Raw genomic sequence first — 24373 nt, forward strand, 5'->3', positions numbered from 1 at the left:
CACCTTTCTATCATAGCCAGCAGTGGTCAGGGGTCAGCATGGGCGCTCTGACCTCTCTGTGACTACACCCCCCATACACAGTGAGCTGCCATGTCCTGTGTGTCCTGATACCTTTCTATCATAGCCAGCAGTGGTCAGGGGTCAGCATGGGCGCTCTGACCCCTCTGTGACTACACCCCCCATACACAGCGAGCTGCCATGTCCTGTGTGTCCTGACACCTTTCTATCATAGCCAGCAGTGGTCAGGGGTCAGCATGGGCGCTCTGACCTCTCTGTGACTACACCCCCCTATACACAGCGAGCTGCCATGTCCTGTGTGTCCTGACACCTTTCTATCATAGCCAGCAGTGGTCAGGGGTCAGCATGGGGGCTCTGACCCCTCTGTGACTACATCCCCCATACACAGCGAGCTGCCATGTCCTGTGTGTCCTGACACCTTTCTATCATAGCCAGCAGTGGTCAGGGGTCAGCATGGGCGCTCTGACCTCTCTGTGACTACACCCCCCATACACAGCGAGCTGCCATGTCCTGTGTGTCCTGACACCTTTCTATCATAGCCAGCAGTGGTCAGGGGTCAGCATGGGCGCTCTGACCCCTCTGTGACTACACCCCTCATACACAGCGAGCTGCCATGTCCTGTGTCCTGACACCTTTCTATCATAGCCAGTAGTGATCAGGGGTCACAATGGGCGCTCTGACCCCTCTGTGACTCCAACTCCCCCATACACAGCGATCTGCCATGTCCTGTGTGTCCTGACACCTTTCTATCATAGCCAGCAGTGGTCAGGGGTCAGCATGGGCGCTCTGACCTCTCTGTGACTACACCCCCCATACACAGCGAGCTGCCATGTCCTGTGTGTCCTGACACCTTTCTATCATAGCCAGCAGTGGTCAGGGGTCAGCATGGGCGCTCTGACCTCTCTGTGACTACACCCCCATACACAGCGATCTTCCATGTCCTGTGTGTCCTGACACCTTTCTATCATAGCCAGCAGGGGTCAGGGGTCAGCATGGGCGCTCTGACCCCTCTGTGACTACACCCCCATACACAGCGAGCTGCCATGTCCTGTGTGTCCTGACACCTTTCTATCATAGCCAGCAGTGGTCAGGGGTCAGCATGGGTGCTCTGACCCCTCTGTGACTACACCCCCCATACACAGCGAGCTGCCATGTCCTGTGTCCTGACACCTTTCTATCATAGCCAGCAGGGGTCAGGGGTCAGCATGGGCGCTCTGACCCCTCTGTGACTACACCCCCATACACAGCGAGCTGCCATGTCCTGTGTGTCCTGACACCTTTCTATCATAGCCAGCAGTGGTCAGGGGTCAGCATGGGCGCTCTGACCCCTCTGTGACTACACCCCCCATACACAGCGAGCTGCCATGTCCTGTGTCCTGACACCTTTCTATCATAGCCAGCAGTGGTCAGGGGTCAGCATGGGCGCTCTGACCTCTCTGTGACTACACCCCCCATACACAGTGAGCTGCCATGTCCTGTGTGTCCTGATACCTTTCTATCATAGCCAGCAGTGGTCAGGGGTCAGCATGGGCGCTCTGACCCCTCTGTGACTACACCCCCCATACACAGCGAGCTGCCATGTCCTGTGTGTCCTGACACCTTTCTATCATAGCCAGCAGTGGTCAGGGGTCAGCATGGGCGCTCTGACCTCTCTGTGACTACACCCCCCTATACACAGCGAGCTGCCATGTCCTGTGTGTCCTGACACCTTTCTATCATAGCCAGCAGTGGTCAGGGGTCAGCATGGGGGCTCTGACCCCTCTGTGACTACATCCCCCATACACAGCGAGCTGCCATGTCCTGTGTGTCCTGACACCTTTCTATCATAGCCAGCAGTGGTCAGGGGTCAGCATGGGCGCTCTGACCTCTCTGTGACTACACCCCCCATACACAGCGAGCTGCCATGTCCTGTGTGTCCTGACACCTTTCTATCATAGCCAGCAGTGGTCAGGGGTCAGCATGGGCGCTCTGACCCCTCTGTGACTACACCCCTCATACACAGCGAGCTGCCATGTCCTGTGTCCTGACACCTTTCTATCATAGCCAGTAGTGATCAGGGGTCACAATGGGCGCTCTGACCCCTCTGTGACTCCAACTCCCCCATACACAGCGATCTGCCATGTCCTGTGTGTCCTGACACCTTTCTATCATAGCCAGCAGTGGTCAGGGGTCAGCATGGGCGCTCTGACCTCTCTGTGACTACACCCCCCATACACAGCGAGCTGCCATGTCCTGTGTGTCCTGACACCTTTCTATCATAGCCAGCAGTGGTCAGGGGTCAGCATGGGCGCTCTGACCCCTCTGTGACTACACCCCCATACACAGCGATCTTCCATGTCCTGTGTGTCCTGACACCTTTCTATCATAGCCAGCAGTGGTCAGGGGTCAGCATGGGCGCTCTGACCCCTCTGTGACTACACCCCCCATACACAGCGAGCTGCCATGTCCTGTGTGTCCTGACACCTTTCTATCATAGCCAGCAGGGGTCAGGGGTCAGCATGGGCGCTCTGACCCCTCTGTGACTACACCCCTCATACACAGCGAGCTGCCATGTCCTGTGTCCTGACACCTTTCTATCATAGCCAGTAGTGATCAGGGGTCACAATGGGCGCTCTGACCCCTCTGTGACTCCAACTCCCCCATACACAGCGATCTGCCATGTCCTGTGTGTCCTGACACCTTTCTATCATAGCCAGCAGTGGTCAGGGGTCAGCATGGGCGCTCTGACCTCTCTGTGACTACACCCCCCATACACAGCGAGCTGCCATGTCCTGTGTGTCCTGACACCTTTCTATCATAGCCAGCAGTGGTCAGGGGTCAGCATGGGCGCTCTGACCCCTCTGTGACTACACCCCCATACACAGCGATCTTCCATGTCCTGTGTGTCCTGACACCTTTCTATCATAGCCAGCAGTGGTCAGGGGTCAGCATGGGCGCTCTGACCCCTCTGTGACTACACCCCCCATACACAGCGAGCTGCCATGTCCTGTGTGTCCTGACACCTTTCTATCATAGCCAGCAGGGGTCAGGGGTCAGCATGGGCGCTCTGACCCCTCTGTGACTACACCCCCATACACAGCGAGCTGCCATGTCCTGTGTGTCCTGACACCTTTCTATCATAGCCAGCAGTGGTCAGGGGTCAGCATGGGTGCTCTGACCCCTCTGTGACTACACCCCCCATACACAGCGAGCTGCCATGTCCTGTGTCCTGACACCTTTCTATCATAGCCAGCAGTGGTCAGGGGTCAGCATGGGCGCTCTGACCCCTCTGTGACTACACCCCCCATACACAGCGAGCTGCCATGTCCTGTGTCCTGACACCTTTCTATCATAGCCAGCAGTGGTCAGGGGTCAGCATGGGCGCTCTGACCTCTCTGTGACTACACCCCCCATACACAGTGAGCTGCCATGTCCTGTGTGTCCTGATACCTTTCTATCATAGCCAGCAGTGGTCAGGGGTCAGCATGGGCGCTCTGACCCCTCTGTGACTACACCCCCCATACACAGCGAGCTGCCATGTCCTGTGTGTCCTGACACCTTTCTATCATAGCCAGCAGTGGTCAGGGGTCAGCATGGGCGCTCTGACCTCTCTGTGACTACACCCCCCTATACACAGCGAGCTGCCATGTCCTGTGTGTCCTGACACCTTTCTATCATAGCCAGCAGTGGTCAGGGGTCAGCATGGGGGCTCTGACCCCTCTGTGACTACATCCCCCATACACAGCGAGCTGCCATGTCCTGTGTGTCCTGACACCTTTCTATCATAGCCAGCAGTGGTCAGGGGTCAGCATGGGCGCTCTGACCTCTCTGTGACTACACCCCCCATACACAGCGAGCTGCCATGTCCTGTGTGTCCTGACACCTTTCTATCATAGCCAGCAGTGGTCAGGGGTCAGCATGGGCGCTCTGACCCCTCTGTGACTACACCCCTCATACACAGCGAGCTGCCATGTCCTGTGTCCTGACACCTTTCTATCATAGCCAGTAGTGATCAGGGGTCACAATGGGCGCTCTGACCCCTCTGTGACTCCAACTCCCCCATACACAGCGATCTGCCATGTCCTGTGTGTCCTGACACCTTTCTATCATAGCCAGCAGTGGTCAGGGGTCAGCATGGGCGCTCTGACCTCTCTGTGACTACACCCCCCATACACAGCGAGCTGCCATGTCCTGTGTGTCCTGACACCTTTCTATCATAGCCAGCAGTGGTCAGGGGTCAGCATGGGCGCTCTGACCCCTCTGTGACTACACCCCCATACACAGCGATCTTCCATGTCCTGTGTGTCCTGACACCTTTCTATCATAGCCAGCAGTGGTCAGGGGTCAGCATGGGCGCTCTGACCCCTCTGTGACTACACCCCCCATACACAGCGAGCTGCCATGTCCTGTGTGTCCTGACACCTTTCTATCATAGCCAGCAGTGGTCAGGGGTCAGCATGGGCGCTCTGACCCCTCTGTGACTACACCCCCATACACAGCGAGCTGCCATGTCCTGTGTGTCCTGACACCTTTCTATCATAGCCAGCAGTGGTCAGGGGTCAGCATGGACGCTCTGACCCCTCTGTGGCTACACCCCCCATACACAGCGAGCTGCCATGTCCGGTATGTCCTGGCACCTTTCTATCAACAGGGCCGGATTATAGGGGGACGCCCCGGGTCCCCACCACTTTGTCCTTAAAGGGCACCCATCAAATGTGGGCATTTCAGGTGGTCTCCCACTGTCTATTTGGGTCCAGGCTGACGGGCCGTGCCTGATGGTAGAACCAGGAAACTATAAGTTCCCTGCTCTGCCATTAGAAATTGGAGCTAACCAAAATGACCATCTTGGTACACCTCCTAGGGTAACCGCGAGGGAAGAAGATGAGGTCTGCGCGCATCTGGGGTGATGTTCAATTTTATTATTTTACCTTGGACTGTATATAGGTTTTATATGGGGATATTATATAGTTATTATGGGGGGAGGTGTATATAGTTATAATAGGGGGTAGTATATAGTTGTTATAGGGGGACTATATAGGTAATGTTGGGGGGGCTGTATATAGTGATTGCTGGGGGAACTGTATATAGTGATTGCTGGGGGAGCTGCATATAGTAATTAATGGGAGTTGTATATAGTGATTGCTGGGGGAGCTGTATATAGTGATTGCTGGGGGAGCTGTATATAGTGATTGCTGGGGGAGCTGTATATAGTGATTACTGGGGGCTGTATATAGTGATTGCTGGGGGAGCTGTATATAGTGGTTGCTGGGGGAGCTGTATATAGTGATTGCTGGGGGAGCTGTATACAGTGATTGCTGGGGGAGCTGTATATAGTGATTGCTGGAGGAGCTGTATATAGTGATTGCTGGAGGAGCTGTATATAGTGATTGCTGGGGGGCTGTATATAGTGATTGCTGGGGGAGCTGCATATAGTAATTAATGGGAGTTGTATATAGTGATTGCTGGGGGAGCTGTATATAGTGATTGCTGGGGGAGCTGTATACAGTGATTGCTGGGGGAGCTGTATATAGTGATTGCTGGAGGAGCTGTATATAGTGATTGCTGGAGGAGCTGTATATAGTGATTGCTGGGGGGCTGTATATAGTGATTGCTGGGGGAGCTGTATATAGTGATTGCTGGAGGAGCTGCATATAGTAATTAATGGGAGTTGTATATAGTGATTGCTGGGGGAGCTGTATACAGTGATTGCTGGGAGCTGTATATAGTGATTGCTGGGGGAGCTGTATATAGTGATTGCTGGGGGAGCTGTATATAGTGATTGCTGGGGGAGCTGTATATAGTGATTGCTGGGGGAGCTGTATATAGTAATTGCTGGAGGAGCTGTATATAGTGATTGCTGGGGGAGCTGTATATAGTGATTGCTGGGGGAGCTGTATACAGTGATTGCTGGGGGAGCTGTATATAGTGATTGCTGGAGGAGCTGTATATAGTGATTGCTGGAGGAGCTGTATATAGTGATTGCTGGGGGGCTGTATATAGTGATTGCTGGGGGAGCTGTATACAGTGATTGCTGGGGGAGCTGTATACAGTGATTGCTGGGGGAGCTGTATATAGTGATTGCTGGAGGAGCTGTATATAGTGATTGCTGGAGGAGCTGTATATAGTGATTGCTGGGGGGCTGTATATAATGATTGCTGGGGGAGCTGCATATAGTAATTAATGGGAGTTGTATATAGTGATTGCTGGGGGAGCTGTATATACTGATGTCTGGGGGAGCTGTATATAGTGATTGCTGGGCGCTGTTTATAGTGATTACTGTGGGCAGTATATAGTAATTGCTGAGGGCTGTATATAGTAATTACTGAGGGGCTCTTTATATTGATTACTGGGGGGCAGTATATGTGGATTGTATTTAGTTATTATGGGAGGAGGTGTATATAGTTATAATAGGGGGTCTGTATATAGTTGTTGTAAGGGTACTATATAGGCAATGTTGGGGGGCTGTATATAGTGATTGCTGGGGGTCTGTATCTAGCGATTGCTGGGGGAGCTGTATATAGTGATTACTGGGGAGCTGTATATACTGATTGCTGTGGGCTGTATACAGTGAATACTGAGGGGCTGTATATAGAGATAACTGGGTGCTGTATATAGCGATTGCTCTGGAAATATGTATAGTGATTGCTGGGGGAGCTGTATACAGTGATTATTGAGGGGCTGTATATAGTGATTGCTGGGGGAGCTGTATACAGTGATTACTATGAGCTGTATATAGTGATTGCTGGGGGCTGTATATAGTGAACTGGAGAGTCTGTATATAGTGATTGCTGGGGAGCTGTGTATATTGATTTGCTGGGGGGGTGTATATAGTGGTTAATGGGAACTGTATATAGTTATTGCTGGGCGGTTGTATGTAGTGATTTGGGGGGGGGGCTATATATACTTATTGCTGGGGAGCTGTACTGTATACAGTGATTACTGGGGGGCTGTATAAAGTGCTTACTGGGGGCTGGATATAGTGATTGATGAGGGGGAGCTGTATACAGTGATTACTGGGGGCTATGTATAGTGATTACTGGGGGGCTGTATATAGTGATTGCTGGGGGCTGTATATAGTGATTTCTGGGGAAGCTGTAATATAGTGATTGCTGGGGAAGCTATATACAGTGATTACTGGGGGTCTGTATAAAGTGATTACTGGGGGCTGGATATAGTGATTGCTGCAGGCTGTATATAGTGATTACAGGGGGGCTGTATATAGTGATTACTGGGGGGCTGTATACAGTGATTACTGGGGGCTGTATATAGTGATTGCTGCAGGCTGTATATAGTGATTACTGGGGGCTGTATATAGTGATTGCTGCAGGCTGTATATATATAGTGATTACAGGGGGGCTGTATATAGTGATTATTCGGAGCTGTATATAGTGACTACTGGGCACTGTATGTCATGATTACTGGGGCTGTATACAGTTATTACTGGGGGAGCTGTTTATAGAGATTGCTGGGAGCTGTGTATAGTTATTACTGGGGGAGCTGTATATAGTGATTGCTGGGGAAGCTGTAATATAGTGATTGCTGGGGGCTGTATATAGTGATTGCTGGGGGAGCTGTATATAGTGATTGCTGGGGGCTGTATATAGTGATTGCTGGGGAGCTGTATATAGTGATTGCTGGGGGAGCTGTATATAGTGATTGCTGGGGGAGCTGTATATAGTGATTGCTGGGGGAGCTGTATATAGTGATTGCTGGGGAAGCTTTATATAGTGATTACTGGGGGAGCTGTATATACTGATTACTGGGATGCTGTATATAGTGATTACTGGGAGCTGTATATAGTTATAGCTGGGGGCTGTATATAGTGGTAATTGGGGGCTGTATATAGTTATTGCTGTGGGGCTGTGTATATTGATTTGCTGGGGGGTGTATATAGTGATTAATGGGAACTGTATATAGTTATTGCTGGGAGGTTGTATGTAGTGATTTGGGGGGGCTATATATACTTATTGCTGGGGAGCTGTACTGTATACAGTGATTACTGGGGGGCTGTATAAAGTGCTTACTGGGGGCTGTATATAGTGATTACAGGGGGGCTGTATATAGTGATTACAGGGGGGGCTGTATATATTGATTATTCAGAGCTGTATACAGTGACTACTGGGCACTGTATGTCATGATTACTGGGGCTGTATACAGTTATTACGGGGGGAGCTGTATATAGAGATTGCTGGGAGCTGTATATAGTGATTACTATGGGCTGTATATAGTGATTGATGAGGGGGAGCTGTATACAGTGATTACTGGGGGCTATGTATAGTGAGTACTGGGGGGCTGTATATAGTGATTGCTGGGGGCTGTATATAGTGATTTCTGGGGAAGCTGTAATATAGTGATTGCTGGGGAAGCTATATACAGTGATTACTGGGGGAGCTGTATATAGTGATTACTGGGGGAGCTGTATATACTGATTACTTGGGTGCTGTATATAGTGATTACTGGGAGCTGTATATAGTTATAGCTGGGGGCTGTATATAGTGGTAATTGGGGGCTGTATATAGTTATTGCTGTGGGGCTGCATATTGTTATTGCTGGGGGAACTGTATATAGTGATGTGGGCTGTATATAGTGATTACTGGGAACTGTATATAGTTATTGCTGGGGGCTCTATATAGTTATTGCTGGTGGGTTGTATATAGTGATTTTGGGGGGGCTGTATATTGTGATTGCTGGGTGCTGTATATAGTGATTGCTTGGAGCTGTATATAGTAATTACTGGGGGCTGTATATAGTAATTACTTGGGGCTGTATATAATGATTACTCAGAGCTGTTTATAGTGATTACTGGGCACTGTATATAGTGATTACTGGGGCTGCATAAAGTGATTGCTGGGGGCTGTATGTAGTGATTACCGGGGGGCTCTATAAAGTTATTACTGGGGGGCTTTATATGGGAATTATATATATAGTTATTATGGGAGGAGGTATATATAGTTATTATAGGGGGTTGTATATAGTTGTTATAGAAGGACTATAAAGGGAATGTTGGGGAGCTGTATATAGTGATTGCTGGGGGGCTGTATATAGTTATTGTCAGGGGGCTGTATATAGTGATTACTGGAGAGTTGTATATAGTGATTGCTGGGGATCTGTATGCAGTGAATACTGGAGGGGGATGTTTATAGTGATTGCTGCGGGAGATGTATACAATTATTACTGTGAGCTGTATATAGTGATTGCAAGGGGATCTTTATATAATGATTGCTGAGGGGTGTATATATTGATTGCTGGGAGGGCTCTATATAGTGATTACTGGGGGCTGTATATAGTTATTGCTGGGGGAACTGTATATAGTGATTACTGGGGGCTGTATATAGTTATTGCTGGGGGAACTGTATATAGTGATTACTGGGGGCTGTATATAGTTATTGCTGGGGGAACTGTATATAGTGATTACTGGGGGCTGTGTATAGTTATTGGTGGGCGGCGCTATATAATTTTTGCTGATGGGTTGTATACAGTAATTGCTGGGGGGGCTGTATATAGTAATTACTGGGAGCTGTATATACTGATTGGTGGGGAGCTGTACTGTATACAGTGATTACTGGGGGGCTGTATACAGTGATTGCTGAGGGGATGTATATAGTGATCACTGGGGGCTGTATAAAGTGATTACTAGGGGCTGTATATAGTGATTATAGAGGGGCTGTATAGAGAGATTACTGGGTGCTGGATATAGAGATTACTGGGTGCTGGATATAGTGATTGCTGGGAACGGTATATAGTGATTGTTGGGGGCTGTATATAGTGATTACTGGGGGCTGCATACAGTTATTGCTGGGGGAGCTGTATATATTGATTACTGGGGGCTGTATATAGTAAATGCTGGGAGCTGTATATAGTGATTGCTGGGGCTGTATATAGTGATTACTGGGTGGGCTTTATATGTGGATTGTTTATAGTTATTATGTGAAGAGGTGTATATTGTTATAATAGCGGGACTATATATATGTATTATAGGGGGTTGTATATAGTTGTTATAGGGGGATATATATAGGTAATGTTGTGAGCTGTATGTAGTGATTGCTGGGGGGCTGTATACAGTAAATACTGGGGAGCTGTAAATAGTTATTGTTAGGGGGCTGTATATAGTGATAACTGGGGGCTGTATATAGTGATTGCCGGGGAAATGTATATAGTAATTGGTGGGGGAGCTGTACACAATGATTACTGTGAGCTGTATATAGTAATTGCTGGGTGCTGTATATAGTGATTACTAGGGGGCTGTATATAGTGATAACTTGGGAGGCTGTATATAGTGGTTGCTGAAGGCTGTATACAGTGATTACTGGGGGAGATGTATATAATGATTCCTGGGAGCTGTATATAGTTATTACTGGGAGCTGTATATAATTATAGCTGGTGGGGCTGTAAATGATGGTTACTGGGGGCTGTATATAGTTATTGCTGGGGGGCTGTATATATTGATTGCTGGGGGCTGTATATAGTGATTGCTGGGGAACTGTATAGAGTGATTGCTGGGGTCTGTATATAGTGATTACTGGGAACTGTATATAGTTATTGCTGGGTGGTTGTATATAGTGATTTTGGGGGCTATATATACTTATTGCTGGGGAGCTGTACTGTATACAGTGATTACTGGGGGGCTGTATACAGTGATTACTGGGGGCTGTATATAGTGATTGCTACAGGCTGTATATAGTGATTACAGGGGGCTGTATATAGTGATTACTCGGAGCTGTATATAGTGACTACTGGGCACTGTATGTCGTGATCACTGGGGCTGTATACAGTTATTACTGGGGGAGCTGTATGTAGAGATTGCTGGGAGCTGTATATAGTGATTACTTGGGGTTGTATATAGTGATTGCTGGGTGAGCTGTATACAGTGATTACTGGGGGCTATGTACAGTGATTACTGGGGGGCTCTATATAGTGATTGCTGGGGACTGTATATAGTGATTACTTGGGGCTGTATAAAGTGATTTCTGGGGAAGCTGTAATATAGTGATTGCTGGGGAAGCTATATACAGTTATTACTGGGGGAGCTGTATATAGTGATTGCTGGGGGGCTGTATACAGTAAATACTGGGGAGCTGTAAATAGTTATTGTTAGGGGTCTGTATATAGTGATAACTGGGGGCTGTATATAGTAATTGCTGGGAGCTGTATATAGTGATTTATCGGGGGTGTATATAGTGATTGCTGGGAGGGCTGTATATAGTGATAACTGGGGGATCTGTATATAGTAATTGCTGTGGAGCTGTATATACTGATTGCTGAGGGCTGTATATAGTGACTATTGAGGGGCTGTATATAGTGATTGCAGAGGGGCTGTATATATTGATTGCTGGGAGCTGTATTTAGTGATTACTGAGGGCTGTATATAGTGTTTGCTAGGGGAACTGTATATAGTGAATCCTGGGGGCTGTATATAGTGATTGCTTGGGGGCTCTATATAGTTATTGCTGGGAGGTTGTATGTAGTGATTTTGGGGGGTCTGTTTATACTGTTTTCTGGGAAGCTGTACTGTATACAGTGATTACTGGGGCGCTGCATACAGTGATTGCTGGGGGGCTTTATATAGTTGTTTCTGGGGGGTTATATATAGTGATTTTGGAGGGCTGTTTATAGTGATTGCTGGGGGGCTGTATATAGTGATTACTGGGGCGCTGTATATAGTGATTACTTGGGGGTGTATACAGTGATTACTGGTAGAGCTCTATATCGTGATTTCTGCGGGCTTTAGATAGTGATTACTGGGGGCTTTATATAGTGACTACTGGGAGCTGTGTACAGTGATTACTTGGGGGTGTATGCAGTGATTACTGGTAGAGCTCTATATCGTGATTACTGGGGGGCTGTATATAGTGATTACTGGGGGGCTGTATATAGTGATTGCTGGGGGAGCTGTTTATAGTGATTGCTGGGGGGCTGTATATAGTGATTACTGGGGCACTGTATATAGTGATTACTTGGGGGTGTATACAGTGTTTACTGGTAGAGCTCTATATCGTGATTTCTGCGGGCTTTAGATAGTGATTACTGGGGGCTTTATATAGTGATTACTGGGGCGCTGTATATAGTGATTACTTGGGGGTGTATGCAGTGATTACTGGGGGGGCTGTATATAGTGATTACTTGGGGGCTTTATATATTAATAGCTGGGAGCTGTATATAGCGATTGCTGGAGGCTGTATTTAGTGAATACTGGGGGGCTGTATATAGAGATTGCTGGGGGAGCTGTATACAGTGATTACTGGGGGAGCTGTATTCAGTGATTACTGGGGGCTGTATATAGGGATTTCTGGCGGGGTTGTTTATAGTGATTACTGGGGGGCTGTATATAGTTATTGCTGAAGGAACTGTATATAGTGATGTGCGCTGTATATAGTGATTACTGGGAACTGTATATAGTTATAGCTGGGGGCTGTATATAGTGGTAATTGGGGGCTGTATATAGTTATTGCTGGAGGAACTGTATATAGTGATGTGCGCTGTATATAGTGATTACTGGGAACTGTATATAGTTATTGCTGGGGGCTCTATATAGTTATTGCTTGGGGGTTGTATATAGTGATTTTTGGGGGGCTGTATATTGTGATTGCTGGGAGCTTTATATAGTAATTACTGGGGGCTGTATATAGTGATTACAGGGGGCTGTATATAGTGATTACTTGGGCTGCATAAAGTGATTGCTGGGGGCTGTATGTAGTGATTACTGGGGGGCTATATACAGTTATTTATATGGGAATTATATATAGTTATTATGGGAGGAGGTATATATAGTTAATATAGGGGTTTTTATATAGTTGTTATAGAAGGACTATATAGGGAATGTTGGGGAGCTGTATATAGTGATTGCTGGAGGGCTGTATATAGTTATTGTCAGGGGGCTGTATATAGTGATTGCTGCAGGCTGTATATAGTGATTACTCGGAGCTGTATATAGTGACTACTGGGAGCTGTATGTCGTGATCACTGGGGCTGTATACAGTTATTACTGGAGGAGCTGTATATAGAGATTGCTGGGAGCTGTATATAGTGATTACTTGGGGCTGTATATAGTGATTTCTGGGTGAGCTGTATACAGTGATTACTGGGGGCTATATACAGTGATTACTGGGGGAGCTGTATAAAGTGATTGCTGGGGGGCTGTATATAGTGATTACTGGGGGATGTATATAGTTATTGCTGGGAGCTGTATATAGTGATTTATTGGGGGTGTATATAGTGATTGCTGGGAGGGCTGTATATAGTGTTAACTGGGGTAGCTGTATATAGTGATTGCTGAGGGCTGTATATAGTGACTACTGAGGGGCTGTATATAGTTATTGCAGAGGGGCTGTATATATTGATTGCTGGGAGCTGTATTTAGTGATTACTGAGGTCTGTATATAGTGATTGCTAGGGGAACTGTATATAGTGAATCCTGGGGGCTGTATATAGTGATTGCTTGGGGGCTCTATATAGTTATTGCTGGGGGTTTGTATATAGTGATTTTGGGGGGTCTGTTTATACTGATTGCTGGGAAGCTGTACTGCATACAGTGATTACTGGGGCGCTGCATACAGTGATTGCTGGGGGGCTTTATATAGTTGTTACTGGGGCGCTGTATATAGTGATTACATGGGGGTGTATGCAGTGATTACTGGTGGAGCTATATATAGTGATTTCTGGGGGCTTTATAAAGTGATTACTTGGGGGTTTTATATAGTAAATGCTGGGAGCTGTATATAGTGATTGCTGGAGGCTGTATTTAGTGAATACTGGGGGGCTGTATATAGTGATTGCTGGGGGGCTGTATATAGTGATTGCTGGGGAAGCTGTATTCAGTGATTACTGGGGGCTGTATATAGTGATTACTTGGGGTCTGTATACAGTGAATACTGGGGGGCTGTATATAGTAAATGCTGGGGGCTGTATATAGTAAATGCTGGGAGCTGTATATAGTGATTGCTGGGGGCTGTATATAGTGATTACTGGGAGCTGTATATAGTGATTGCTGGGGGCTGTATATAGTGATTACTGGGAGCTGTATATAGTGATTGCTGGGGCTGTATATAGTGATTGCTGGGAGCTGTATATAGTGATTGCTGGGGCTGTATATAGTTATTACTGGGGAGCTGTATATAGTGATTACTGGGGGGGCTGTATTTAGTGATTACTGGGGGCTTTATATGTGGATTGTTTATAGTTATTATGTGAAGTGGTGTATATTGTTATAATAGCGGGACTATATATATGTATTATAGGGGGTTGTATATAGTTGTTATAGGGGGATTATATAGGTATAGATATGTTGCGAGCTGTATATAGTGATTGCTGGGGGAGCTGTATACATTCAGTGGGGGCCCCATTAGATTTTGCTCCCAGGGGCCCCACCATACTTAATCTGGCCCTGGTCAGGGGTCAGCACGGGTGCTCTGACCTCTCTGTGGCTACACCTGCATTCTTCTTCTGCGGGTGCATCTCTGGTAGTGACTAGAGTCATGGTCAGGGGGTCCATTGCGGATGTTTGGCTGTGATTGGAGGAGTCATCTCCTCTCTATAGAGACAAAGTATCCAGCACAATGTATCAGGGAGAGTGAGAGAATGGGGTATATATAGATCGGAGCCGGAGATCCAGGGGGATCTGTGGATGAAAGGTCATAAGTCACAGCTGCTGGAAGTGTTTGGTCAGATCCATACAAGGTCCTGACTAATATCTGGGGAAAGATCCAGGCATCTAATAGTCATCAGATGGTGATATTCTGTTGTTGTTGTATTGTGACACCCGGCCCCTCCCTTATGTCCAACTTTTATCCAAATTTTGTGATCAAGTTCTTTAGTAATTAAAGGGGTTGTCCGAGTTTTTGAAAAAAAGATAAAAGTGGCCGGGACAGGGCTGCTTAAAAAAAATAAAGCTGTACTTACCTCCCGGTGCCCTCCCGTATCCAGCGCTGCTGTCACTCTGGTCCGGGCGCCATGTAAACAAACCTGGCCGCCGGAGCAGCGCTGGACTCGGTTCCGGCCGGACCCGACAACCTTCCAGCCCCCATACACAATGCTGTGTATAGGGACGGGTAGGGAAGCTGAGTCCAGCGCTGCTCCGGCGGCCAGGTTTGTTTACATGGCGCCCGGACCAGAGTGACAGCAGCGCTGGATACGGGAGGGCACCGGGAGGTAAGTACAGCTTTATTTTTTTTAAGCAGCCCTGTCCCGGCCACTTTTATCTTTTTTTCAAAAACTCGGACAACCCCTTTAATGTGGACTAGAAATGTATTCTGATACAGAACCTGTCAGCAGCTGTGACCATACAGACTGCAGCCAGTGTTATGTATTGTCCCTGGAAAGATGTGTAATCAGACCTTTGTGTATGTTGTTGGTAGCAGCAGGACTGTGATATATGTATTTACATTCCTGTATTGTAGCTTCTTCAAGTGCAATGTGTGTGTTGTGTCCTCACACTGCTGTGCTTTGTGCAGCCAGTGCTAGGTATTGTCCCTGGAAAGATGTGTAATCATAACTGTATGTATGTTAGTAGCAGCAGGACTGTTGAATATGGATTTATATTCCTGAATTGTATCTTCTCCAAGAGCACTGGAGCGTCTCCTCACACTGCTGTGCTCTGTGCTCGCTGCAGGCAGTTCTACGTATTGTCCCCGGAGAGATGTGTAATCAGACCTCACACTGCTGTGCTCTGTGCTCGCTGCAGGCAGTTCTACGTATTGTCCCTGGAGGGATATGTAATCAGACCTTTGTGTATGTTGTTAGTAGCAGCAGGACTGTGATATATGGAGTTATATTCCAGGATTGTAGCTTCCCACCTACCAAACTTTAGTTCAGTCTTGTCTCATTAGTTTAGCTTTGTCCTCAGAAGTTGAGTGCACCCTCTGCCCCGAACCTTTTAAATGTAGCACCTACTCACTTGCCATCCCACTTCCTTAACCCTGACTAAGGTTTGGGCTAAGTTTTTGGTTTATCCGCCTCTTAAAGAGATACTGGGGCAGATTTACTTACCTGGTCCTGTCGCGATCCCGCGGTGCGTTGTCCGACGAGGATTCGGGTCTGCCGCATTTCACTAAGATCATGCGCCCGAGTTCCGGCATCCGTCCCTTCCCCGCGCCGGTCCGCCGGAGTTGCTGATCTTGTGACACAATTTGAAATGTAAAATCCTGCGCGTTGTCCGAATCCGTCGGGCTATCCGACGGCCAAGCCCCCGATTCCTGTCGCGTGCAAGGCAGCAAGATCCGATCGTGTGCGGCAAAATCCCGGGGCAATTCGTCGCAAAACAGAAACCGTCGGGAAACCCAACGAAAATGCGTCCGCCGAAGCCTTAGTAAATGAGCCCCAAAGTCTCCTTCCTTGTCGCTTCCATCTTAGTCCATGTGTATTGCCCCCGTTCCTCATCAGTGCCCCCTTTTATAGCTAATTCTCTAATTTTGCCCCCAATCTTAGTGCCATCTTTTTAGTAATCATCTCCGTTTTTGGCGCCATTCTTAGTAGTTAACCCATTCTTGCCCTTTCTTGCTTGGTCTGGGGTCTGTATAAGTTTAGGAGTCAGGTCTGGGGTCTGTATAAGTTTAGGAGTCTGGTCTGGGGTCTGTATTAGTTTAGGGGTCTGGTCTGGGGTCTGTATTAGTTTAGGGGTCTGGGGTCCTGTATTAGTTTAGGGGTCTGGTCTGGGGTCTGTATTAGTTTAGGGATCTGGTCTGGGGTCTGTATTAGTTTAGTGGTCTGGTCTGGGGTCTGTATTAGTATATGGGTCTGGTCTGGGGTCCTGTATTAGTTTAGGGGTCCGGTCTGGGGTCTGTATTAGTATATGGGTCTGGTCTGGGGTCTGTATTAGTTTAGGAGTCTGGTCTGGGGTCTGTATTAGTTTAGGGGACTGGTCTGGGGTCTGTATTAGTTTAGGAGTCTGGTCTGGGGTCCTGTATTAGTTTAGGGGTCTGGTCTTGGGGTCTATATTAGTTTAGGGGTCTGGTCTGAGGTCTGTATTAGTTTAGGGGTCTGGTCTGGGGTCTGTATTAGTTTAGTGGTCTGGTCTGGGGTCTGTATTAGTTTAGGGGTCTGGTCTGGGGTCTGTATTAGTTTAGGAGTCTGGTCTGGGGTCTGTATTAGTTTAGGAGTCTGGTCTGGGGTCTGTATTAGTTTAGGGGTCTGGTCTGGGGTCCTGTATTAGTTTAGGGGTCTGGTCTTGGGGTCTATATTAGTTTAGGGGTCTGGTCTGGGGTCTGTATTAGTTTAAGGGTCTGGTCTGGGGTCCTGTATTAGTTTAGAGGTCTGGTCTGGGCTCTGTATTAGTTTAGGGGTCTGGTCTGGGGTCTGTATTAGTTTAGGGGTCTGGTCTGGGGTCTGTATTAGTTTAGGGGTCTGGTCTGAGGTCTGTATTAGTTTAGGGGTCTGGTCTGGGGTCTGTATTAGTTTAGGTGTCTGGTCTGGGGTCTGTATTAGTTTAGATGTCTAGTCTGGGGTCTGTATTAGTTTAGGGGTCTGGTCTGGGGTCTGTATTAGTTTAGGGATCTGGTCTAGGGTCTGTATTAGTTTAGGGGTCTGGTCTGGGGTCTGTATTAGTTTAGGGGTCTGGTCTGGGGTCTGTATTAGTTTAGGGATCTGGTCTGGGATCTGTATTAGTTTAGGCGTCTGGGTCTGTATTAGTTTAGGGGTCTTTTCTGGGGTCTGTATTAGTTTAGGGGTCTGGGGTCTGTATTAGTTTAGGGGTCTGGTCTGGGGTCTGTATTAGTTTAGGTGTCTGGGTCTGTATTAGTTTAGGGGTCTTTTCTGGGGTCTGCATTAGTTTAGGTGTCTGGTCTGGGGTCTGTATTAGTTTAGGGGTCTGGGGTCCTGTATTAGTTTAGGGGTCCGGTCTGGGGTCTGTATTAGTTTAGTGGTCTGGTCTGGGGTCTGTATTAGTATATGGGTCTGGTCTGGGGTCTGTATTAGTTTAGGAGTCTGGTCTGGGGTCTGTATTAGTTTAGGGGTCTGGTCTGGGGTCTGTATTAGTTTAGGGGACTGGTCTGGGGTCTGCATTAGTTTAGGAGTCTGGTCTGGGGTCTGTATTAGTTTAGGGGACTGGTCTGGGGTCTGTATTAGTTTAGGGGTCTGGTCTGGGGCCTGTATTAGTTTAGGGGTCTAGTCTGGGGTCTGTATTAGTTTAGGGGTCTGGTCTGGGGTCTGTATTAGTTTAGGAGTCTGGTCTGGGGTCCTGTATTAGTTTAGGGGTCTGGTCTTGGGGTCTATATTAGTTTAGGGGTCTGGTCTGGGGTCTGTATTAGTTTAGGGGTCCGGTCTGGGGTCTGTATTAGTTTAGGGGTCCGGTCTGGGGTCTGTATTAGTTTAGGGGTCCGGTCTGGGGTCTGTATTAGTTTAGTGATCTGGTCTGGGGTGTGTATTAGTTTAGGGGTCTGGTCTGGGGTCTGTATTAGTTTGGGGGTCGGGTCTGATGTCTGTATTGGTTTAGGCGTCTGGTCTGGGGTCTGTATTAATTTAGGGGTTTGATCTGGAGTCTGTCCTAGTTTAGAGGACTGGTCTGGGGTCTGTATTAGTTTAGGGGTCTGGTCTGGGGTCTGTATTAGTTTAGGGGTCAGGTCTGGCGTCTGTATTAGTTTAGAGGGTCTGGTGTAGGGTCTGTATTAGATTAAGGGGTCCAGCAGTCCTCCAGCCATCATCACTCTGACGACATCCAGCATAGTGTATTCAGAGTACAGCCGATCTTCCAGTTTTAATGTATCTTTTCCAATATGGATGAAGTCAACTGTTCCATCTGAGGACACAGCCTTCAGTGGTTTGAAGGCAATATTTCCATCCATACATTTCCTCCTTGGCTCTGGTCTGGGGTCTGTATTAGTTTAGGGGTCTGGTCTGGGGTCTATATTAGTTTAGGGGTCTGGTCTGGGGTCTGTATTAGTTTAGGGGTCTGGTCTGGATTCTGTATTAGTTTAGGGGTCTTGTCTGGGGTCTGTATTAGTTTAGTGGACTGGTCTTGGGTCTGTATTAGTTTAGGGGTCTGGTCTGGGGTCTGTATTAGTTTAGGGGTCTGGTCTGGGGTCTGTATTAGTTTAGGGGTCTGGTCTGGATTCTGTATTAGTTTAGGGGTCTTGTCTGGGGTCTGTATTAGTTTAGTGGACTGGTCTGGGGTCTGTATTAGTTTAGGGGTCCGGGGTCTGTATTAGTTTAGGGGTCTGGTCTGGGGTCTGTATTAGTTAGGAGTCTGGTCTGGGGTCTGTATTAGTTTAGGGGTCTGGTCTGGGGTCTGTATTAGTTTAGGGGTCTGATCTGGGGTCTGTACTAGTTTAGGGGTCTGATCTGGGGTCTGTACTAGTTTAGAGGTTTGGTCTGGGGTCTGTACTAGTTTAGGGGTTTGGTCTGGGGTGTGTATTAATTTAGGGGTCTGGTCTGGGGTATGTACTGTTTTAGGGGTCTAATCTGGGATCTGTATTAGTTTAGGGGGTCTTGTCTTGGATCTGTATTAGTTTAGGGCTCTGGTCTTAGGTCAGTAGTAAATTAGGAGGTCTGGTCTTGGGTCTGTTTTAATTAAGGGGTCAGGTCTTGGATGGGTATCAGTTTAGGGATCTGGTCCGAGGTCTTTAATAGTTTAGGGACTTAGACCAGGATATTTATAAGTTTAAGGGTCCAGTTTGGGGTCTGTATTAGTTTAGGGGTCCGAGGTTCTGCTCTGGGTTCTGTAGTTGTTTTGGTGGCCGGTGAGGTGTCTATATTAATTTATTAGATCTGGTGGTCTGATATAAATTGATTAAATAGGTTATTAGTCCGGGGTCTGATATGGAAATAAATCATCTTAGATCTCAATAAACAAACTACACTACATTGGAGTATAGGATATAGTGTACACACAGCACATACACCAATTGTGAGCAACAGAGGAATAAAATGTCCCCATGTCACTGCCGCGATGAGGGGCATCTCCTATAGTCAGAAGGTGACTTCAGTCTGTGACCCCATAGACCCTTTATGATGAGTCACTACATGCAGAAATGGTGCCACACACTGCATAACACTGCAGGAGGGTGAGGCTGGATCCTGGCACATGTAACCCAAACGCCATCTGTACCCAGAGCAGATCCATAACCCAAGAATAGACGGCAGCTGAGCATAGCAGAAGCCTGAGCGAGGGGATATACATAGAGGGTCCCAGGACAGTCACACAGGAGACCCCCGCCCAGAGAATAAAGGAGAACACAATGTAACCACCTGTATCCACAACACAGCAACACCATGCACTATACTGCATACAATCTGTACTAATACATAGGGGGCAGTATTATAGTAGTTATATTCTTGTACATAGGGGGCAGTATTATAGTAGTTATATTCTTGTACATAGAGGACAGTATTATAGTAGTTATATTCTTGTACATAGGGGGCAGTATTATAGCAGTTATATTCTTGTACATAGGGGGCAGTATTATAGTAGTTATATTCCTGTACATAGGGGGCAGTATTATAGTAGTTATATTCCTGTACATAGGGGGCAGTATTATAGTAGTTATATTCCTGTACATAGGGGGCAGTATTATAGTAGTTATATTCTTGTACATAGGGAGCAGTATTATAGTAGTTATATTCCTGTACATAGGAGGCAGTATTATAGTAGTTATATTCTTGTACATAGGGAGCAGTATTATAGTAGTTATATTCTTGTACATAGGGAGCAGTATTATAGTAGTTATATTCTTGTACATAGGGGGCAGTATTATAGTAGTTATACTCTTGTACATAGGAGGCAGTATTATAGTAGTTATATTCCTGTACATAGGGGGCAGTATTATAGTAGTTGTATTCTTGTACATAGGGGGCAGTATTATAGTAGTTATATTCCTGTACATAGGGGGCAGTATTATAGTAGTTATATCCCTGTACATAGGGGGCAGTATTATGGTAGTTATATTCTTGTACATAGGGGGCAGTATTATAGTAGTTATATTCTTGTACATAGGGGGCAGTATTATAGTAGTTATATTCTTGTACATAGGGGGCAGTATTATAGTAGTTATATTCTTGTACATAGGGGCAGTATTATAGTAGTTATATTCCTGTACATAGGGGGCAGTATTATAGAAGTTATATTCTTGTACATAGGGGCACTATTATAGTAGTTATATTATTGTACATAGGGGGAAGTATTATAGTAGTTATATTCCTGTACATAGGGGCAGTATTATAGTAGTTATATTCTTGTACATAGGGGGCAGTATTATAGTAGTTATATTCTTGTACATAGGGGGCAGTATTATAGTAGTTATATTCTTGTACATAGGGGGCAGTATTATAGTAGTTATATACTTGTACATAGGGGGCAGTATTATAGTAGTTATATTCTTGTACATAGAGGGCAGTATTATAGTAGTTATATACTTGTACATAGGGGGTAGTATTATAGTAGTTATATTCTTGTACATAGTGGGCAGTATTATAGTAGTTATATTCCTGTACATAGGGGGCAGTATTATAGTAGTTATATTCCTGTACATAGGGGGCAGTATTATAGTAGTTATATTCTTGTACATAGGGGCAGTATTATAGTAGTTATATTCCTGTACATAGGGGGCAGTATTATAGTAGTTATATTCTTGTACATAGGGGCAGTATTATAGTAGTTATATTCCTGTACATAGGGGGCAGTATTATAGTAGTTATATTCCTGTACATAGGGGGCAGTATTATAGTAGTTATATTCTTGTACATAGGGGCAGTATTATAGTAGTTATATTCCTGTACATAGGGGGCAGTATTATAGTAGTTATATTCTTGTACATAGGGGCACTATTATAGTAGTTATATTATTGTACATAGGGGGCAGTATTATAGTAGTTATATTCCTGTACATAGGGGCAGTATTATAGTAGTTATATTCTTGTACATAGGGGGCAGTATTATAGTAGTTATATTCTTGTACATAGGGGGCAGTATTATAGTAGTTATATTCTTGTACATAGGGGGCAGTATTATAGTAGTTATATACTTGTACATAGGGGGCAGTATTATAGTAGTTATATTCTTGTACATAGAGGGCAGTATTATAGTAGTTATATACTTGTACATAGGGGGCAGTATTATAGTAGTTATATTCTTGTGCATAAGGGGCAGTATTATAGTAGTTATATTCTTGTACATAGGGGGCAGTATTATAGTAGTTATATTCTTGTACATAGGGGGCAGCATTATAGTAGTTATATTCTTGTACATAGGGGGCAGCATTATAGTAGTTATATACTTGTACATAGGGGGCAGCATTATAGTAGTTATATTCTTGTACATAGGGGGTAGTATTATAGTAGTTATATTCTTGTGCATAAGGGGCAGTATTATAGTAGTTATATTCTTGTACATAGGGGGCAGTATTATAGTAGTTATATTCTTGTACATAGGGGGCAGCATTATAGTAGTTATATTCTTGTACATAGGGGGCAGTATTATAGCAGTTATATCCCTGTACATAGGGGGCAGTATTATTGTAGTTATATTCTTGTACATAGGCAGCAGTATTATAGTAGTTATATTCTTGTACATAAGGGGCAGTATTATAGTAGTTATATTCCTGTACATAGGGGCAGTATTATAGTAGTTATATACTTGTACATAGGGGGCAGTATTATAGTAGTTATATTCTTGTACATAGAGGGCAGTATTATAGTAGTTATATACTTGTACATAGGGGGTAGTATTATAGTAGTTATATTCTTGTGCATAGGGGGCAGTATTAAAGTAGTTATATTCTTGTACATAGGGAGCAGTATTATAGTAGTTATATTCTTGTACATAGGGGGCAGCATTATAGTAGTTATATTCTTGTACATAGGGGGCAGTATTATAGCAGTTATATCCCTGTACACAGGGGGCAGTATTATTGTAATTATATTCTTGTACATAGGCAGCAGTATTATAGTAGTTATATTCGTGTACACAGGGGGCAGTATTATAGTAGTTATATTCTTGTACATAGGGGGCAGTATTATAGTAGTTATATTCCTGTACATAGGGGGCAGTATTATACTAGTTATATTCTTGTACATAGGGGGCAGTATTATAGCAGTTATATTCTTGTACATAGGGGGCAATATTATAGTAGTTATATTCTTGTACATAGGGGCACTATTATAGTAGTTATTTTCTTGTACATAGGGGCAGTATTATAGTAGTTATATTCCTGTACATAGGGGGCAGTGTTATAGCAGTTATATTCCTGTACATAGGGGGCAGTATTATAGTAGTTATATTCCTGTACATAGGGGGCAGTATTATAGTAGTTATATTCTTGTACATAGGGGGCAGTATTATAGCAGTTATATTCTTGTACATAGGGGGCAATATTATAGTAGTTATATTCTTGTACATAGGGGCAGTATTATAGCAGTTATATTCTTGTACATAGGGGGCAGTATTCTAGTAGTTATATTCTTGTACATAGGGGGTAGTATTATAGTATTTATTTTCCTGTACATAGGGGGCAGTATTATAGTAGTGATATTCCTGTACATAGGGGGCAGTATTATAGTAGTTATATTCCTGTACATAGGGGGCAGTATTATAGTAGTTATATTCTTGTACATAGGGGGTAGTATTATAGTATTTATATTCCTGTACATAGGGGGTAGTATTATAGTAGTTATATTCTTGTACATAGGGGGCAGTATTATAGTAGTTATATTCCTGTACATAGGGGGCAGTATTATAGTAGTTATATTCCTGTACATAGAGGGCAGTATTATAGTAGTTATATTCCTGTACATGGGGGCAGTATTATAGTAGTTATATTCCTGTACATAGGGGGCAGTATTATAGTAGTTATATTCCTGTACATTGGGGGCAGTATTATAGTAGTTATATTCTTGCACATAGGGGGCAGTATTATAGTAGTTATATTCTTGTACATAGGGGGCAGTATTATAGTAGTTATATTCTTGTACATAGGGGGAAGTATTATAGTAGTTATATTCTTGTACATAGGGGGCAGTATTATAGTAGTTATATTCTTGTACATAGGGGGCAGTATTATAGTAGTTATATTCCTTGTACATAGGGAGCAGTATTATAGTAGTTATATTCCTGTACATAGGGGCAGTATTATAGTAGTTATATTCTTGTACATAGGGGGAAGTATTATAGTAGTTATATTCCTGTACATAGGGGCAGTATTATAGTAGTTATATACCTGTACATAGGGGGCAGTATTATAGTAGTTATATTCCTGTACATAGGGGGCAGTATTATAGTAGTTATATACCTGTACATAGGGGGCAGTATTATAGTAGTTATATTCCTGTACATAGGGGGCAGTATTATAGTAGTTATATTCCTGTACATAGGGGGCAGTATTATAGTAGTTATATTCCTGTACATAGGGGGCAATATTATAGTAGTTATATACCTGTACATAGGGGGCAGTATTATAGTA

At 45.3% G+C, this 24373-nt stretch overlaps 1 protein-coding gene across 1 annotated transcript in view; it reads right to left on the reverse strand.

Moving 5' to 3' along the window:
- The window catches only part of RPS23 (ribosomal protein S23), a 415955-nt gene that overhangs the window by 123880 nt on the left and 267702 nt on the right, over window positions 1-24373 (reverse strand). The window lies entirely within an intron of this gene.

The sequence above is a fragment of the Engystomops pustulosus genome, chromosome 5 (assembly GCF_040894005.1).
Source record: "Engystomops pustulosus chromosome 5, aEngPut4.maternal, whole genome shotgun sequence".
NCBI lineage: Eukaryota > Metazoa > Chordata > Amphibia > Anura > Leptodactylidae > Engystomops > Engystomops pustulosus.